This window comes from Hordeum vulgare, chromosome 3H, assembly GCF_904849725.1.
Source record: "Hordeum vulgare subsp. vulgare chromosome 3H, MorexV3_pseudomolecules_assembly, whole genome shotgun sequence".
NCBI lineage: Eukaryota > Viridiplantae > Streptophyta > Magnoliopsida > Poales > Poaceae > Hordeum > Hordeum vulgare.
The window spans coordinates 522,102,539-522,122,085 of NC_058520.1; positions in this window are offsets into that span (position 1 = coordinate 522,102,539).

Genomic DNA, 19,547 nt, shown 5'->3' on the forward strand with positions numbered 1-19,547 from the left:
GAGGTCTACGTGACTTGGCTAAAACCAGATTCCTTGCTGACGCAACGATTGAACATAAGCTTGACTTTATCGCCATTATGGAGACAGGGCGCGATAATTTTACAGCTCAGTTTCTAAATTCTTTATCGGCAGGGGTCGATTTTGATTGGCACTGTCTCCCTCCAAGAGGAAGATCCGGAGGGATCTTACTTGGAGTAAGATGCGACACACTGCAGGTTAGGGAAGTCGTGTTTGGTGATTTTGCAGTTAAGTTTAGGATAGCTTCCAAAAGTGACGGTTTTCGCTGGGCTCTTGTAGCGGTATATGGGGCGGCTCAACCGAAACTTAAAGCTGATTTTCTTGTAGATTTAGTTCGAATCTGTGATGACAAATTACCACTTTTGATTGGGGGTGATTTCAATATTATTAGGTGGGCTCATGAAAAGAACAATGACAATTTCGATGGTAGATGGCCATTTATGTTCAACACTATTATTGAGAGCCTTGATCTTAGGGAAACTGAACTCTCGGGTTCGAATTTCACATGGGCGAATTCCTTACCAAACCAAACTTTTGAGAAGTTGGATAGAGTTCTGTCTACCATTGATTGGGAACAGAAATTCCCTCTTGTTTCAGTGTGTGTGCTTCCGCGGGCGATCTCAGATCACACTCCTCTCTTGTTAGATACGGGGGATGCCTCGCATATGGGGAATAGAAATGGGTTCTCCTTTGAGTCCAGCTGGTTCTTAAGGGAGGGCTTCATGGAGATGATTGCCACGGAATGGAATAGGAACGTGGGTGGAAATACTAATGTGGAACGATGGCAAAATAAGATCAGACATCTTAGACAATACCTCCGTGGTTGGGCTAAAAATGCCTCAGGGTCTTATAAAGATGAGCGGGACAGGCTTACTATATCGATTGAGGAGCTTGATAGAAAAGCTGAGTTTACTATGCTCAATTCGAATGAGCGAAGTCTAAGATTTGAGGCCGAACAAAGACTCCGTGTACTCCTTAGAGAGGAGGAAATGAAGTGGGCATCTAGAGCGAAAGTTAGGGCAATCGTTCTGGGTGATAATAACACTAAGTTTTTTCACTTGATTGCAAATGGCAAACATAGGAAAAAGAGAATCTTGCAGCTTGAGCAGGACGAGGGTACAATTGTAGGTCATGAGGACTTAAAATTGTATATCTCAAACTATTATAAACAACTTTTCGGTGCTCCTCATGATAGTTTTGTAACTATGGATGAACACCAGGTGGCAGACATACCTCAAGTCGGTGAGGCCGATAATGAGTCTCTGTCTGCTCCTTTTACGGAGAAAGAGGTGCTTGATGCTATTGGTGGAATGAAGTGTGGTAAAGCCCCTGGCCCTGATGGGTTTCCGACGGAGTTCTACAAAAAATGTTGGCATATCATCAAATCGGATCTTATGGCAATGTTTGATGATTTTTTGCCGGTAACTTACAGCTCTTCCATCTAAATTTTGGTACAATTACGTTGATACCAAAGAAGGAGGGGGCGACACGCATAGAGCAGTTTCGTCCCATCTGTTTGCTTAATGTTAGTTTCAAAATCTTCACAAAGGTGGGAACGGATAGACTAACTAAGATGGCACATTCAGTAGTGCAATCTTCGCAAACCGCTTTCATGCCCGGACGTAATATTCTGGAAGGGGTGGTCGTGCTTCATGAGACCTTACATGAAATTCACTCGAAAAAACTAAACGGGGTGATTTTCAAAGTGGATTTCGAAAAAGCTTATGATAAAGTGAAATGGTCCTTTTTACAACAAACCTTGCGTATGAAGGGGTTCGATGAGCTTTGGCGAAAGCACGTTGACTCCTTTATCAGGAGAGGGAGTGTCGGAATTAAGGTAAACGACGACATTGGTCACTTTTTCCAGATACTAAAGGGGCTAAGGCAAGGGGATCCGATGTCCCCTATCCTTTTCAACATTGTTGCTGATATGCTGGCCCTCTTGATTAAGCGCGCAAACAAAAAGGATCTTGTCGGTGGACTAGTACCACATCTGGTAGATGGGGGTGTGTCCATTTTACAATACGCCGATGATACTATTCTGTTTATGGAGCATGATTTAGTGAAGGCTCGAAATTTAAAACTCATCCTATGCCTTTCTGAGCAGCTATCAGGGCTGAAGATTAATTTCAATAAAAGTGAGTTGTTCTGTTTTGGTGAAGCCAAAAATCAACAACACATTTACAATCAGTTATTTGGGTGTGAAGCTGGGGATTTACCTTTTACGTATTTAGGTATTCTCATTCATCATCGTAAACTCTCCAATAAAGAGTGGAAATGCATTGAGGAGCGATTTGAAAAGAAACTTAGCAGTTGGAAAGGTAAGATCCTTTCCTACGGCGGTAGGTTGGTGCTTGTTAATTCAGTTTTAACGAGCATGCCTATGTTTCTCCTATCTTTTTTTGAGATACCTGTGGGGGTGCGGAAAAGATTGGATTTCTACCGTTCTAGATTTTTCTGGCAAAGCGATGAGGTTTCGACTAAATATAGGTTGGCTAAATGGGACATTATCTGTCGGCCTAAAGAACAAGGGGGGTTAGGTATCGACAACTTAGAGACAAAAAATAGATGTCTTCTCAGCAAATGGTTGTTTAGACTTTCTATGGAGTCTGATGGGATGTGGGTACAAATTTTGAAGAACAAGTACCTCCATTCCAAATCCCTATCTCAGGTTACGGCTAGACCAATGGATTCACCTTTCTGGAAAGGACTGATGCGGGTGAAAAACTCCTTCTTCAATAGAACGAGGGTGATCATTGGTAATGGTGAAGCAACTAGATTCTGGGAAGATTCCTGGCTAGGAGATTCGCCTGTTGCGCTTCAATACCCGCGGCTGTACCATATTGCCCGGCGTCGACAAGTGTCGGTGACAGTAGTATTTCGTGAGATACCCCTTAATATTCAGTTTCGTAGGTCCTTAGTCGGCGACAGATGGAATACCTGGTTACATCTGGTCAGAAGGTTAATGGAGGTTAACCTTTCTGACAGGGCGGATCGAATTTCTTGGAGTTTAACCTCGAAAGGGCTGTTTACGGTTAAATCCATGTATCTTGATCTCGTTGACTCTGTACCCATTCCAAAATCGCAACATATTTGGAAGATTAAAGTTCCTCTTAGAATTAAAGTTTTCTTGTGGTTTGTCTATAAGGGAGTTATTCTAACGAAAGATAATCTGGCCAAGCGAAAATGGAAGGGTAGCCCGAGATGTAGCTTTTGCCCGAGGGTAGAGACTATTAAGCACCTCTTTCTTATTGTCCTATGGCTAAGCTTGTTTGGCGCTCGATTCATATTACTTTTAATATCCCTCCCCCTGTTAATTTGAATTCGTTATTTGGAACATGGTTACAGGGAGTGGATGTTTATTTGGCCAAACATATTCGTGTTGGAGTATGTGCTCTTTTGTGGGCTCTATGGAATTGCAGAAATGATTTGGTTTTTAACAGAATACGTGATATTAACTTTCTGCAGGTTATCTTCAAAATTACCGCACTGATTCGCACATGGTCGTTACTCACTCCTGTGGCAGCCAGGGAGCATATGGTTACTGGGTGTGCCCGTTGGGAGATGGTAGCACAGGATATCTTCATCCGGTTTGGATGGCGACATATTAATAGGATAGGTGTTTGAACATTTAGATCTTTTAGTCATCTCCGGCTTTGGCGCGAAGCTCGCCTGTATTTTTATTTTGTACTCTTTGTTACTTTTAGTTGTACTCTATCGACACTTGTTTTGGTTTAATATATGGCTGCATGCATCTATTGATGTAGAGGCCGGGGCTAAGCCTCCTTTTCAAAAATAAAATAAAATAAAGAAAAATGACTCAACTTTGCACTAATTTTAGTATAAAGTTGAGTCACTTATTTTGGGACGGAAGAAGTACTATGCATTATAAAAATAGTATCATAGACTATATGCATAATACTAATATATATGATATCATGAGTAGTTTTAGTTAATTTGCATTGTCAGCGTAATGAAGACCATGTTGAATACACGTGATTAGGGAGAAGACAGGCTCCGGCCGGCTGTTGCATGTTAATTAGCATGTGTCGTCGACCAGGTGCTTCTTTCGCATGTGATATGGAGACCGACTCCCAGTCCCGATCATGGTCTTGGTCACCTTCATGCATGTGTGTCTGTTCTAGCGGGATTCAGAGAGCTTAATTAACATGTGTTGTGCTTTGTTTGACACCGCTCGTGTTTCTGACTGGCAGGTAGAGTAGAAGTTAATCATGTTGTTTCTTTAGGATTAGAAAAAAAAACCAAACCGAGTCCTAGTAGTATTAGGATTCCTAGTCCTAGTCTATTTTCATAGTTTCTTGTGGACGTGTATAAAAGACACCTTAGGAGGTGTTGATTGTAACACCAGAAAAACGAAAAGCAATACAAAGCAAAGGCACGACACGAGCCTTTAGCCATCAAATCCATCGATCAGTTTTATTCGTGTCGCTAGTTACGCAAATTCCGTCAAGTAGCCATCCGAAGCAAGAATCGCGTAGGCACGCCTGTACAGCTGCATACGCACGTTCAAAAGCCAACATTTGGTATCTAGAGCCTCGACGATCTACGATCTACGATGACGGACAGCGACGCTGAGTCGGTCAAGTCTGGCAGTGGCGGTGCGAAGGCGAACAAGAACGGCGACAAGGCGAAGAAGGGCGTCAAGTCAGCAACCAGTGGTGGAGGAACGAGCGGCGCCAACGTCCACGCGCATTGCAACATCCCCATCCAGTACCCGATGCTCACCGACGCCAACTACGGCGTGTGGGCGGTGAAGATGAAGATTATTCTTCGATCCCTTCGAGTGTGGGAGGCAATCACGGACGACGACGTCGATGACGAGTCCGACGAAGGTGCCATGGCCGCCATAGCCCAGTCCCTGCCGGATTCCGTACTAATGACATTGGCGGAGTTCGAGACGGCAAGAGAGGCGTGGAACGCACTCAAGGAGATGAGGATCGGAGAAGATCGCGTCACCAAGGCTCGGGCACAAGTGCTGAAGCGCCAATTTCACAAGTTGCAGATGGAGGAAACTGAATCGATGAACGACTATGCCATGCGTCTTACTACTTTGGTGGGAGAGATCCGCGCACTTGGTGCAAAGCTCGATGAGACCGAGATTGTGGAGAAATTTTTCAGTTCGGTGACTCATAAATTCACGTACATCATCGGCACGCTCGAGCAACTTTACGACATCGACGACATGACCATAACGAAGGCAATCGAACGCTTGCGGACATGGGAAGAGAATGCTCGTGGCTGTCGGAAAGGCAAAGGAGGAGGTAGCGACCAACTCATGTACTCGCGCGCAGATTGGGAGGCCCCAAGTAGCAAAGGAAGGCGTGATGGTGGCGAAGGCTCAAGCAACGTGAAGCGCGACGGACAAACCGGAAAAGGCAAAGGAAGAGGCAAGCCACAAGGTCGTGGTAAGGCGGACCAATCTAAAGGGCGGAAGCCACGGAACTTGGATTTATCCGAGGTTAAGTGCTATAACTGCAACGAGATGGGTCACTTTGCAAAGGATTGTCCGAAGCCTAACAAGCGGGAGATCAAGGCAAATTTGGCAAAGCAGGAAGACGAAGGCCCAGGTCTTCTAATGACCGAAGTTTGTGATCTCGCTAAAACGGTGGTTGTGAAACCAACCCGGAAGGTGCTACTTCATGAGAAGAATGTGACACCTAAGTTATCCGGGGATCATAATGGGTCGTGGTATCTCGACACGGGTGCCAGTAACCACATGACGGGATGCAATGAGAAATTCCTCGAGCTGGAATACGATGTTGAAGGCTCGGTCAAGTTCGGTGATGGTTCAGCTGTGGAGATTTGCGGGCAAGGATCTGTCCTTTTTGAGGGTCTCACAGGCGAACATCGCATACTCACCGGAGTGTACTACATCCGACGGCTGCGCAACAACATCATCTCTATTGGGAAGCTTGACGAGAATGGATGCAAGGTGAATATAGAGAGCGGAGTGATGACGATCTTCGACAACCTCCGAAACGTGCTAGCTCGTGTTAATCGCACACGGAATAGGCTCTATATCCTCAACCTTGATCAATCTCAATCGGAGTGTTGGCTTGCCAAGAGTGATGATGATTCGTGGTTATGGCATGCTAGATTTGGACACGTTAACTTCTACGCCTTGAAGAAGATGTCAAAGATGGAGATGGTATCCGGGATGCCAGTTATCGACCATGTTGATCGAGTATGTGACGGGTGCTTGGTTGGAAAACAGCACCGCAGGCCATTCCCTGCTATGTCTACCTATCGTGCAAGTGATGCACTCGAGCTGCTCCATGGTGATCTATGTGGCCCTATCACCCCGGCAACTCACGCTGGAAAGAAGTATTTATTCCTTGTGGTAGACGACTACTCGAGATATATGTGGGTCATTCTCCTACGATCTAAAGCTGAGGCGTTTGAAGCATTCAAGAAGCTGAAGGCTGCAACAGAGATGGAACACAAGCTGAAGGTTCGCGCTCTACGGACAGATCGCGGCGGAGAGTTTACGTCGAATGAGTTCAACGACTACCACGAGAAGATTGGCATAAAGAGGTTCCTCACGGCACCTTACACGCCGCAGCAGAATGGGGTCGTTGAAAGGTGCAATCGAACCGTCGTTGACATGGCAAGGAGTTTACTCAAGAGCAAGAACCTGCCGGGGACTTTTTGGGGAGAAGCTGTCTCGACGGCGGTCTATCTTCTCAACCGGGCTCCAACGAAGGCGGTGATCGGCAAGACTTCGTATGAAGCAATTTACGGACGTAAGCCGAATGTGTCTCATCTACGGACATTCGGGTGCGTGGCACATGTGAAGACGGCGGAGCCGCACCTCTCAAAGCTTGCCGATCGTAGCACCAAGATGGTGTTCATCGGATACGAGAGGAGTTCTGGCACCAAGGCATACCGTTTCTACGATCCACAAACCAAGCGTCTACGGATTTCACGCGACGTCATGTTTGAAGAAAACCAAGCGTGGAACTGGAGCGCCGCAGCCGACGTTGCTCCAAACAGTAACATATTTGCAGTTGAATTTCCAACTGATGATGATGCAGGGGAGGATGTCCAGGTGGTTGGCAAGACGCCCAACCAAGGTGACCACAATGGTAGTGATCATCATGGTGCCGACACCGACGACGACGTGCATAGGTCGCAAGGAGATAGCGACAACGCCGCGCACGACACAGGCGGAGATCTCGACGACAACATCGACAACGAGGCGCATAGTGACGACGACAATCAAGATGATGGTCACGGTCACGACGACTATGCCGACGACACGGATGTCGATGACACACCAGGGTCTCAGCCATCTTCCTCAAGTGCATCAACACCGACACAATTTGTGTCGCCTCCTTCGCAAGCCACAACGGACTCCTCAGGGCCTCGTCGCTACAAGACCCTCAAGAAAGTCTACAAGTACACAAAGCCAGTTACGCTCGAGTACTCCGGACTATGTCTGTTCGGAGTTGAGGAGCCGGCAAACTTCGTAGAGGCGAGCAAAAGCCGTAGTTGGACGCACGCCATGGATGAGGAGATGAAGGCAATTGAGAGCAATGGCACGTGGACTTTGGTAACCCGACCTCCAAACCAAAATACGATAGGTTTGAAGTGGGTTTACAAGTTAAAGAAGGACACAGAGGGTGCCATTGTGAAGTACAAGGCAAGACTCGTTGCAAAGGGCTACGTACAACGTCAAGGAGTAGACTATGATGAGGTGTTTGCACCAGTTGCTTGAATCGAGACGGTGAGATTGCTCCTAGCTTTGGCAGCACAAGAGGATTGGAAGGTTCATCATATGGATGTTAAATCCTCTTTCCTCAATGGCGATCTCACAGAAGAAGTGTACGTGGAACAACCCCTCGGCTACGAGAAGAAAGGCGAAGAAGGGAAAGTTTACAAGCTCAAGAAGGCACTTTACGGGTTGAAGCAAGCGCCAAGAGCTTGGAACTCAAAGTTAGACCGGAGTTTGGTCTCGCTCGGGTTCAAGAGATGTCCCCTCGAGCACGCAGTCTATACAAGGAACTCCAAAGGCTCAAACCTGCTAGTTGGAGTTTATGTTGATGATCTGATTATCACCAGAGATAGCGTACAACAAATTGAACGTTTAAAGGCGCAAATGAAGAACAAGTTCAGCATGAGTGATCTGGGATTACTAAGCTATTACTTGGGCATAGAAGTGAAGCAAAGCTCCGGAGAGATTTCCCTATGTCAATCGGCTTATGCGGTCAAGTTATTGGAAAAGTGTGGCATGTCAGATTGCTACGAGACACAAGTTCCAATGGACCAACGTCACAAGTTGAGCAAGCGTAGCTCAAATCCGCTGGTGGACACCACAATGTATCGAAGCGTTGTGGGCAGCCTAAGATATTTGGTGCATACCCGACCTGACTTGGATTATTCAGTCGGGATCGTGAGTCGTTTCATGGAGAATCCGACAACCGAGCACATGAGCGCGGTCAATCAAATCTTGCGCTATGTGAAAGGCACCATTAATCTTGGTTGCACGTACAGAAAGGGAAAGGAAGGATTGATCCTTCGCGGATATTCAGATAGTGACATGGCAGGTGATGTTGATGACCGAAAGAGCACAACGGGCATGGTTTTCTACCTTGGCCCGAATCCGATTAGCTAGAATCCTCAGAAGCAAAAGGTGGTGGCACAGTCTTCATGCGAGGCAGAATACATAGCGGCAAGCACGACGGCTTGTCAAGCAGTGTGGCTGAGAAGACTCCTAGCTATTCTTGCAAAGTGGGAGGTGCAGAAGGTGTCACTGAAGATCGATAAGCAAGCTGCAATCTCGTTGTGCAAAAATCAGGTTCATCACGAAAGGAGCAAGCACATATATACCCGGTTCCACCATATCCGGGAGTGCATTGAAGAAGGGTTGATCAAGGTTCAACATGTGAACACGAAAGACCAAATTGTCGATATTTTCACCAAGTCCCTCGGTCGACAGAAGTTCATCGAGATGAGGAGGAAAGTCGGAGTGCAAGAAGTGAAGTCAAGCAACAAGATTAAGGAGGTGAGTGTAGAAGTCAATCATGTTGTTTCTTTAGGATTAGGAAAGAAAGCCAAACCGAGTCCTAGTAGTATTAGGATTCCTAGTCCTACTCTATTTCCATAGTCCCTTGTGGACGTGTATAAAAGACACCCTAGGGGTGTTGATTGTAACACCAGAAAAACGAAAAGCAATACAAAGCAAAGGCACGACACGAGCCTTTAGCCATCAAATCCATCGATCAGTTTTATTCGTGCCGCTAGTTACGCAAATTCCGTCAAGTAGCCGTCCGAAGCAAGAATCGCGTAGGCACGCCTGTCATACGCACGTTCAAAAGCCAACATGTAGTCGTATGAGAACGGGCCGCTTTTGGTTAGGATTTTCAGTTAGTCCTCGCAGGCGTGGAGTTTGGGTGGATGTCAACGCTTTTTTCTTTAAGTTTGTTTCTTTCCGAGTTCGTTCATCTGAACGCTAGGGTTTTCTGTCATGTGACGAGATTTAATGTCAGATGTTTCAGATTTATGAAGGATATAAAGACGACATCTGCAGCTCCATGGTGCTGGTTCTAAGAAGCACGTGCACGAAGTCTTATCAGCTGTCATCGACAAGGTCAAGCCTGATAGGAGAGCAACAAAATGGTGCGACTTGTTTTAACAAAAATAGTGGTCATGTAATGGTATCGAAATCTTGAATAATTTCTATTATTTTAGGGATACTTTGTATTTTTGATAAATTTTTATAATATATCTAATAATTTTCAAATAAAAAGAAATGTATGACATGGGCCGTCAACTCCATGCACCATAGACGGTAGGAGCAAATCACTAGTGGTATATCTATCTACGCCCGCACCGGCATGCTCAAGCTGAGATCATTGCAACCTTATAATGTTCTTGCAATTGACACAGTAACACAAACACGTGCCACACGCATGAATGTTGCTTGGGATCATGGTCCCCACGTCAAAAGCACTCATCTCAGAATATCGCATATGGGGATATGTGCATGCTTGCATGATGGGAACAACTTAGGAAAATAGGAGTGAATTAAAGGAAAAACACCACATTGGGAGGCGTCGAGCAAAATTGCCACCATATTACTTGCTCGTCGAATAAATCCATCACTTTCGCGGCATTTTTTTTCAATAAACACAAATGACCGATTTAGAGCCGTTTAACACGATTTCCGACATAGTGGACCCACCTCCACTACAGGAATCAGACACTTTGCCGTCTGCCATAACAGACGGCAAAGAGGTGTTCCACCGACGGCAAAGGTCTTTGCCGTCTGCCTCCTGTTGGCAAAGTTCCTACGACTACTTTCGACGGCATAGTACCTTCTTTGCCGTCTGTCTGCCTTAAGCGGACGACAAAGGCCTTTGCCGTCAGCCTATGATACGGAGAAGACGGCAGCCGATAGGCAACTCCTCCGTTAGGGGCTAATGAAGGCTCTTTGTCGTCTGCCTCGCTCATCATCTTTGTCGTCTGCCTATATGGGCCAGCCCTCAGTTTGCCCAGCCGTCTGCTCATATTCTTTGCCGTCTGCCTCCCTCAGGCTCTGCGTCGTCTGCCAGTGCAGGGTAGCGGACGACATAGAGCCTATATGGGCCAGCTGCTGCTGCCCCAGGTTGCACAACTGGGTGCCACGTGGCACCTTTGTCGTCTGCTGCCTGATGGCAAAGTCCTTTGTCATCAGCTGGCAGACGACGAAGAGCCCGTATCGTCACAGTTTTGTTTATTTTATGTTATTTCACAACACACACACACACTCACACACACACACACACACACACACACACATATATATATAATTCATAGCACATATATGATATATAGGTCACAACACATATATGATATACATATAAAGTTCATCAATGCCATTTGTTCATCAATGTACATCTCATGTATCGAAAGAACCAACATATACAAAGTTTCATCCATATGTATACATATACATATAGTTCCACATATATCGTTCATCCATATATACATATACATATAGTTCCACATTGTTCATCAACTCAAATGAAAACTAGAACTAAAGCACTCCATCAATGCCAGCTTCCATGCATGTAGTACATCCAATCTGTAAAATGGGAATAAAAAAGTCAAAAGAAGAAAAACGACAACATATGACGTTTTTGAGCTTATTATGTCATTGTGGAGGAAAATAAGCTAAGTATATGACCTTTTTGAGCTAACCAAGATTATTGTGCCATTTTTGACCTAACTAAGCTAATTATGTCAATTTGGATGAAAATAAGCTAACTATCTGACATTTATGAGGTAACAAAGGTTCTTATGTTAATTTTTTACCCAACTAAGCAAATTATGTCATTTTAGAGGAAAACAAGCTAAGTATATAATATTCATGAGCTAACCAAGGTTCTTATGCCATTTTGAGCTTATTATGTCATTTTGGAGCTAAATTAGCTAAGTTATGAGCTAACCAAGGTTCTTATGATGTTTTTACCTAACTAAGCTAATTATATCATTTTGAAGGATAATTAGCTAAGTATGTCTTTGTTGGGGGAAAATAAGCTACGTAGAAGAAGAAAGAGAAGAAGAAAGAAGAGAAGAAGAAAGAGAAGAAGAAAGAGAAGAAGAAAGAAGAGAAGAAGAAAGAGAAGAAGAAAGAGAGGAAGAAAGAAGAGAAGAAGAAGGAGAAGAAAAAGAAGAAGAAGAAGAAGAAGGAGGAGGGGGAAGAGGAGGAGAAGGAGAATGAGAAGGAGGAGGAGGATAAGAAGAAGAAAAGAAGGAGAAGAAGAAGGAGAAGAAGGAGGAGAGAAGAAGAAGGAGAAGAAGGATGGCTCCTTCTCCCTGCTTCTTCTCCTCCTTCTCATTCTTCTTCTCTTCTTCTTCTCTTCTCTTTTTCTTCTTATTCCTTCTTTTCATTTTTCCTATGTCTTCTCCTCTTGTCCTCTTTTTGTAGCTAAATTAGCTAAGTATGTCTTTTTGGAGCTAATTGGGCTAATTATGTCATTGTTGGGGAAAATAAGGTAAGGAGAATATGAAAGAGGAGAAGAAAGATGAGAATAAGAAGAAGAAAAGAAGAAGAAGGAGAAGGAGAAGGAGAAGAAGGAGAAGGAGGAGAAGAAGTAGGACTCCTTCTCCTTATTCTCCCCTTCTCCTTCTCCTCCTTCTTCTCCTTCTCCTTCTCCTTCTTCTTCTTTTCTTCTTCTTCTTCCTTCTTTTCATTTTCCTATTTCTTCTCCTCTTCTCCTCTTCTTGGAGCTAAATTAGCTAAGTATGTCTTTTTGGATCTAAATGGGCTAATTATGTCATTTTAGAGGAAAACAAGCTAAGTATATAATATTCATGAGCTAACCAAGGTTCTTATGCCATTTTGAGCTTATTATGTCATTTTGGAGCTAAATTAGCTAAGTTATGAGCTAACCAAGGTTCTTATGATGTTTTTACCTAACTAAGCTAATTATATCATTTTGAAGGATAATTAGCTAAGTATGTCTTTGTTGGGGGAAAATAAGCTACGTAGAAGAAGAAAGAGAAGAAGAAAGAAGAGAAGAAGAAAGAGAAGAAGAAAGAGAAGAAGAAAGAAGAGAAGAAGAAAGAGAAGAAGAAAGAGAGGAAGAAAGAAGAGAAGAAGAAGGATAAGAAAAAGAAGAAGAAGAAGAAGAAGGAGGAGGGGGAAGAGGAGGAGAAGGAGAATGAGAAGGAGGAGGAGGATAAGAAGAAGAAAAGAAGGAGAAGAAGAAGGAGAAGAAGGAGGAGAGAAGAAGAAGGAGAAGAAGGATGGCTCCTTCTCCCTGCTTCTTCTCCTCCTTCTCATTCTTCTTCTCTTCTTCTTCTCTTCTCTTTTTCTTCTTATTCCTTCTTTTCATTTTTCCTATGTCTTCTCCTCTTGTCCTCTTTTTGTAGCTAAATTAGCTAAGTATGTCTTTTTGGAGCTAATTGGGCTAATTATGTCATTGTTGGGGAAAATAAGGTAAGGAGAATATGAAAGAGGAGAAGAAAGATGAGAATAAGAAGAAGAAAAGAAGAAGAAGGAGAAGGAGAAGGAGAAGAAGGAGAAGGAGGAGAAGAAGTAGGACTCCTTCTCCTTATTCTCCTCCTTCTCCTTCTCCTCCTTCTTCTCCTTCTCCTTCTCCTTCTTCTTCTTTTCTTCTTCTTCTTCCTTCTTTTCATTTTCCTATTTCTTCTCCTCTTCTCCTCTTCTTGGAGCTAAATTAGCTAAGTATGTCTTTTTGGATCTAAATGGGCTAATTATGTCATTTTAGAGGAAAACAAGCTAAGTATATAATATTCATGAGCTAACCAAGGTTCTTATGCCATTTTGAGCTTATTATGTCATTTTGGAGCTAAATTAGCTAAGTTATGAGCTAACCAAGGTTCTTATGATGTTTTACCTAACTAAACTAATTATGTCATTTTGGAGGATAATTAGCTAAGTATGTCTTTGTTGGGGAAAATAAGCTACGTAGAAGATGAAAGAGAAGAAGAAAGAAGAGAAGAAGAAGGAGAAGAAAAAGAAAAAGGAGGAGGAGGAGGAGAAGGAGAAGGAGAAGGAGGAGGAGGAGAAGAAGAAGAAAAGAAGAAGAGAAGAAAAAGGAGAAGAAGAAGGAGAAGAAGGAGGAGAGAAGAAGAAGGAGAAGAAGGAGGGCTCCTTCTCCTTCTTTTCCTCCTTCTCCTTCTTCTTCTTCTCTTCTTCTTCTCTTCTTCTTCTTCTTCTTCTTCTTCTTCCTTCTTTTCATTTTTCCTCTATCTTCTCCTCCTGTCCTCTTCTTGGAGCTAAATTAGCTAAGTATGTCTTTTTGGAGCTAAATGGGCTAATTATGTCATTGTTGGGGAAAATAAGGTAAGGAGAATATGAAAGAGGAGAAGAAAGAGGAGGAGAAGAAGATGAAGAAAAGAAGAAGGAGAAGAAGTAGTATTCCTTCTCCTTCTTCTCCTTCTTCTCCTTCTTCTTCTCCTTCTTCTTCTCTTCTTCTTCTTCTTCTTCTTCTTCCTTCTTTTCATTTTTCCTATTTCTTCTCCTCTTCTCCTCTTCTTGGAGCTAAATTAGCTAAGTATGTCTTTTTGGAGCTAAATGGGCTAATTATGTCATTTTGGAGCTAAATTAGCTAAGTATGCCTTTTTCAGAGCTAAAGTAGCTAAGCATGTCATTTTGGAGCTAAATTAGCTAAGTATGTCTTTTTCGAGGTAACTAGCTAATTATGTCATTAATGAACTAGAGAAAACTTACCGTCGTGGTCATCAAGGAGGAGAAGCACCAGGGTTGCTCGCGGCGGCTTCATTTGGAGACGGTTGCCATGGAGAAGGGTCATGCGATGCCGCTCGGCAGTTATTCTGCAGAAAAGATATTTTGCAATGTCTTAGTTAGCATGATGACACTCAATTGTTAATACTAGTTTATAATGACCATTGAAATGAAACTCACCGTGCCAATCGCACAGAAGACGGGCATTGGCAGAGGGGCTTGACCGGTTCTCGCACATAGACTGCACATTTGGTTTTGAAGAGTCGGTCGTATTAGTTAGTAACGAAACAGACATTACACACATGATTTGGCTAATGTTAAAAAAAAACTTACCACAAAAGGCTCGTACATGGCCAGGTGGCCCGCCTAATTTGGGGCCCTCTCCTCCTCAATCAACCGAGCCGTGGTCCGGTCCCTCTCCTCAAGAGCAGCCTGGCTTGCCACTCTCTCTTTCTCAAGAGCAACCTCGTTTGCCAATCTCTCTTTCTCAAGAGCAGACTGGTTTGCCGTTCTCTCTTTCCGAAGAGCAACCTGCAACGCCATTCCTCGTTACCACAGTAATGATCGATGGCCACACGCACAATGAAATGGATGAAAGTTTTCTGAGTCCGTACAACTACCTCGATGGCAAGATCGACTGGCCGTGGACGAGGCGTTATCTCAGGGCAGGAGCTCGACTGGCGCACCTTGATCTCTGGGAGAGTGAGTGGATAACATATTATCCCATCTCCAATTGCTGTCGAGACATGGGGCCTCCCGCCACCAGATATTGTCAACAGCTCTGGATCCAAAGGTTCCTGGCTCGGGTTAAAGTTCTCCCCTTTCCAAGCCTTCCCCACGTCCCTGTATTTCACGAGCTTGTGGTGGGATGACATGTTGGTGAAGTTCTTTGGATCATCCAGGTCAGACTCAGAGAATGCCTTCGCCTTCTTGTAGTAGGCAGTATGGGCCATGCCATAAAGGTCGCACAACTCTGGCATCTCCGTCTTATTGTGATGCGCCTAAAAGAGAGGAACAAAGTGTTAGTAAGGGGCTCAAGCTAGCATGAAGAATGAATTGCATGAATTTTGAAGCAAACCACATACCGAGTTTCGTCAGAACTGAAGTAAGTTGGTGCTGCCTTGATGGTGTGGCACACCAACCATTTGGCTACGCGATCCTTCACATTGTCGTGGACGGCTCGCTAGTTGCTTGTGCACCACTCATCCACCAACGCCTCCCAACAATCCATCTTATCCGCACACCATCTCGAGGGCACCTATAAGTTATTAGAAATAATTTTGAGCGCTACGCCTATGAATCAAATCAAGAAAACTACGTACAAGGCCTTAAGAATAGGTAATTACCTTCATGTACTTCTCCTTCTTCAGATACTTTCCGTGGCACTCCTTCTTCTGCTTCTTAATACCACACGTGGTGTAGTAGTCTCGAATAGCCTGCGGCTGAGCCTCGTGGCGTAAGTTCTGTAATAACCGCCTACACTCGGCCTCGAGAACCTTGGCCGCCGCCTCCTCATATCCCTCCTCACACCTATAGAAGGTCTGCAATCAAACGAGACAACACCGATTAGTACAATAATTAGCTATATTGTTAATTTTAGATTGTGTAAAAGGATAATTTACCCAAAAGTTGTTGATCACCATCTCGGCCCTCGTGTGGCACAAGACACCATCTATAATCTCGTCCGACGGGGCCTGCGCAGCTTGGTAGTGCTCCGAGGTAAATCCTAGTGTAGGAACCTGACCCTCACCACGCAACGTGACAAACCCCGGGAAATTTGTCCGGCAAAGCACACCAAGGACGGTGTTCGGCTTGCGGACTGCAACAAGGTGTTTCCATCCCCTGCAGTATGATAAGGTCAATGCATTATATATTTGAAGAAACTTGAAGGCAAAAGCTAAAAAAAGAGTAAATGTACTTACCTATCCCCTTCAGGCTTAATCACCAGCCTCTGTTCGCGGGTAGCCGACACGACTGGGAGACGTGTACTACCATGCTTGTATACGGTGGCCCCGTCCACCTACACGCCACCCTCACTATCCGTAGAATCATCCCTGCCATCAATAGAATAGTCACCCGGACCCTCGGTCTAATCTGGCACCTCGGTCTGATCCGGCCAAGCACCCCATCCGGACATCTCCACGTCGGCCGAAGCCTCTGTGGTAGGAGTCTCCTGGGACGTAGCCTCAGGAACCGGAGTCTTGTGGGTCAAACGCACCTCGACCCGAGGCTGATCCTGGACCGGAGTCTCATGGGCCGAATGCCTGTCCACTCGAGGCTCCTAGACCGGAGTCCCCGTAGCCTCCTCCGCAAACGGGTCCACCATAGTAGTCCTGTGCTCGGGTGAATGAGCTGGTGATGGTGCCAAGGACGGCGCAGCAGTCCGCCTACATCTTTCGCGGCCACCACCTCTCCCTGTACCCTTCCCCTTCTTCCCTACCCGACCAACACCTCTCCCAGTGGGCAATGCCGCCGATGAAGAAGCACCCGCGGGTGGTGTCGTCAGACTATCTGCCAAGGCTCTACGGAGAGATAGGGGTGGAATGGAAGTACCACCCCTCGTGCGGGCCGCCGAAGAAGAACCCGTCGAGCGATCTGGACCCGCGCCCACCATCTTTCAACACTTGCTGACCTGCCATGATAAAGATTAAAAGAAATTAGTACGACATAAAAAAATTGAATAACTAACATGAATAGTAATATGTACATATATAATTTAAGTTGGGATGCATACAAACTAATAATCATCATCAATAAATGCATCATCATCATCACTATCACGCATGTCTTCATGAATGACATGCTCATCGGGTTCAACGGCATGAAGTTGTGGAAGGCCTTTCTGTAATCGGTTAAGCATTGACAGGTCATCCACATCAGTAACCTCTTCTACTTCCAGCTCTTATGGTTTCGGCTCAGGGGTGAAGTCAGATTCATTGTCGCTATCTACTTCCATGTTTTGGGGTGAAGCATGGCGGTTCTTGAAACATTTCTTGGAAATACGTGTTTCTTGGAAGAATTCTCCATCATATGTGTCTGGGTTAATGTGAGGTTCATAATCCTGTTCATTTTGGGGAGGTGGTCTAACACATGGCGGCACTTCATAAACAACAAACCAACCTTCCAGATTCTTATTAGTTTGGCATGCCCATGGTAGATAGAAAACTTGGGTCGCCCATTGAGCCGTAATATAGACATCGGGAACATGTAAATGGGTGTTTGGATTGACTTCGACTAGTCCTATATGTTCATGAGTGCTTCTAGTCTCCTTCGGCTGGAACCAATAACATTTGAAGACTACGACGTTCGGTCGGTTTTCACCATAGAATTGAAGTTCATAAATTGCTTCAACTCTTCCATAATACTCGATACCACCTTCGCCGACAGCAGAGACACAACAATTTGTAGATTTCCGGTCGGACATAGATAGCTCTTTGCCAAAGGTAGGAAAAATATACCCTTTTGATGTTGTATTTCTCAAATGAACGGACCTTATAGTCAAAACCATTAGCGGCTTGTCTCAATTCGGCGTCCATAGACTCTGAATTGGCCTACAAGTTTAATACGAAACGATTGTTGCATTAGCCGCAAGTTAGACCAAGAAATGAAATGGTCCATTATTGATAATTACCGTTTGTTTGAACCAAGAGATGAAACCGGGATATCTGCCTCCATGCTTTTCCAGAAGCTCATACTCTTCGACGGAATCATTTTGGATCACCGCTCCATCCGAGAATTTGGCGACGTATCGGCTGTAGGAAATATCCGGGAATAAGAGCAGTTCAAAGGAATTAGAAGTTACGGAAAAATGTGCCAAGAACTTACTCGATGTACGGCCGCACTTCTGTTAGGTTGTTGAAGATATACAACGAAATGTTCCGCCATTCTTCGACATCCAACGTTATTGGTTTCGAAGCACCGGCTGGTGCGAGCTTCCCTTTGAATAGGCTGAGCTGGATCCACCTTTTTTAGGGTCTACATCATTGTACCGAGGCTTCGGATTATGCGAATGATGATTTTTGGCTTCGTAGTGTGGTGTCACAAAGTCTGCCACCTCCTCAGTAATGAATGCCTCAGCGAGCGATGCTTCAATTCTACGCTTATTTTTACATTTAGCTCGAAGCGTCTTCTGCATCCTCTCAGTTCCATAGCACCAATGATTTTGCATGGGCCCACCCAATATTGCCTCGGTCGGTAGATGTAAAATCAAATGTTGCATTGGATTAAAGAAGCCCGGTGGAAAGATCTTCTCTAACTTGCACAACAACTCCGGTGCAAACTCCTTCATGTCATCTACCACTCCAGGCGACAATTCTTTCGCACAAAGAACACGGAAGAAGTAGCTCAGCTCCGCCAGTACTAGCCATTCATCCTCAGGAATAAAGCCACATAACATCACCGGCATTACCCGCTCAAGCCATATGTGCCAATCATGACTCTTGAGACCAAATATTTTTAATTTTTCAAGACTCGCTCCCCTCTTTAGATTCGCTGCATACCCATCGGGGAACATCAAGTTCATTTTGACCCACAAGATAATTTCCCTCATAGCTGGCCTTCCAAGATTGAACCAGGCCTTTGGCTTCGACCACTTCTGCTTTCCTTTGCCTTCTCGCATGTTTTGTAACAGTCTGTGACATAGTGTCTCTTGATCGACTCTAGCCTTAGTATTATCCTTTATCTTCCCATCTATGTCGAACAATGTACCAAAAATAGCCTCTCCGATATTATTTTCAATGTGCATCATGTAGATATTGTGTGGAAGAAGGAGGTCTTTGAAGTAAGGCAGATCCCACAAGCATGTCTTGTGAGTCCAGGCGTGTTTCGAATTATACCCTTGAAATACCTTGGACGCTCTCGACCAGGCTTGAGGGCGTTTAACCGGTCCAGGATCTGTTGGCCTGTCAATGCAGGTGGTGCCAAGTTTTTTGACAACTTTACCTTGGTAAAGTTCTTCTTCTCTTTTCTGAACCGATGGTCAGGATCCAGGAATTGTCTATGCAAGTCAAAGCAAGAATACTTCCGACCCTCCTGCAACCAATGAAACTGAAGAGATGCCTTGCATGTGGGGCACGGGAACCTTCCATGCACACACCATCCAGAGAATAGTGCATACGCCGGCAAGTCATGCATAGAGTACATGTACCACACATGCATTTTGAAGTTTTCTTTTCTAGCGGCATCATATGTCTTGACCCCATTATCCCAAGCTTCTTGTAATTCATCCTTAAGCGGCTGCATGTACACATTCATATTCTTCCTCGGATAATTGGCCCCTGGAATTATCAACGTCAGAAATATGTTCTTTCTT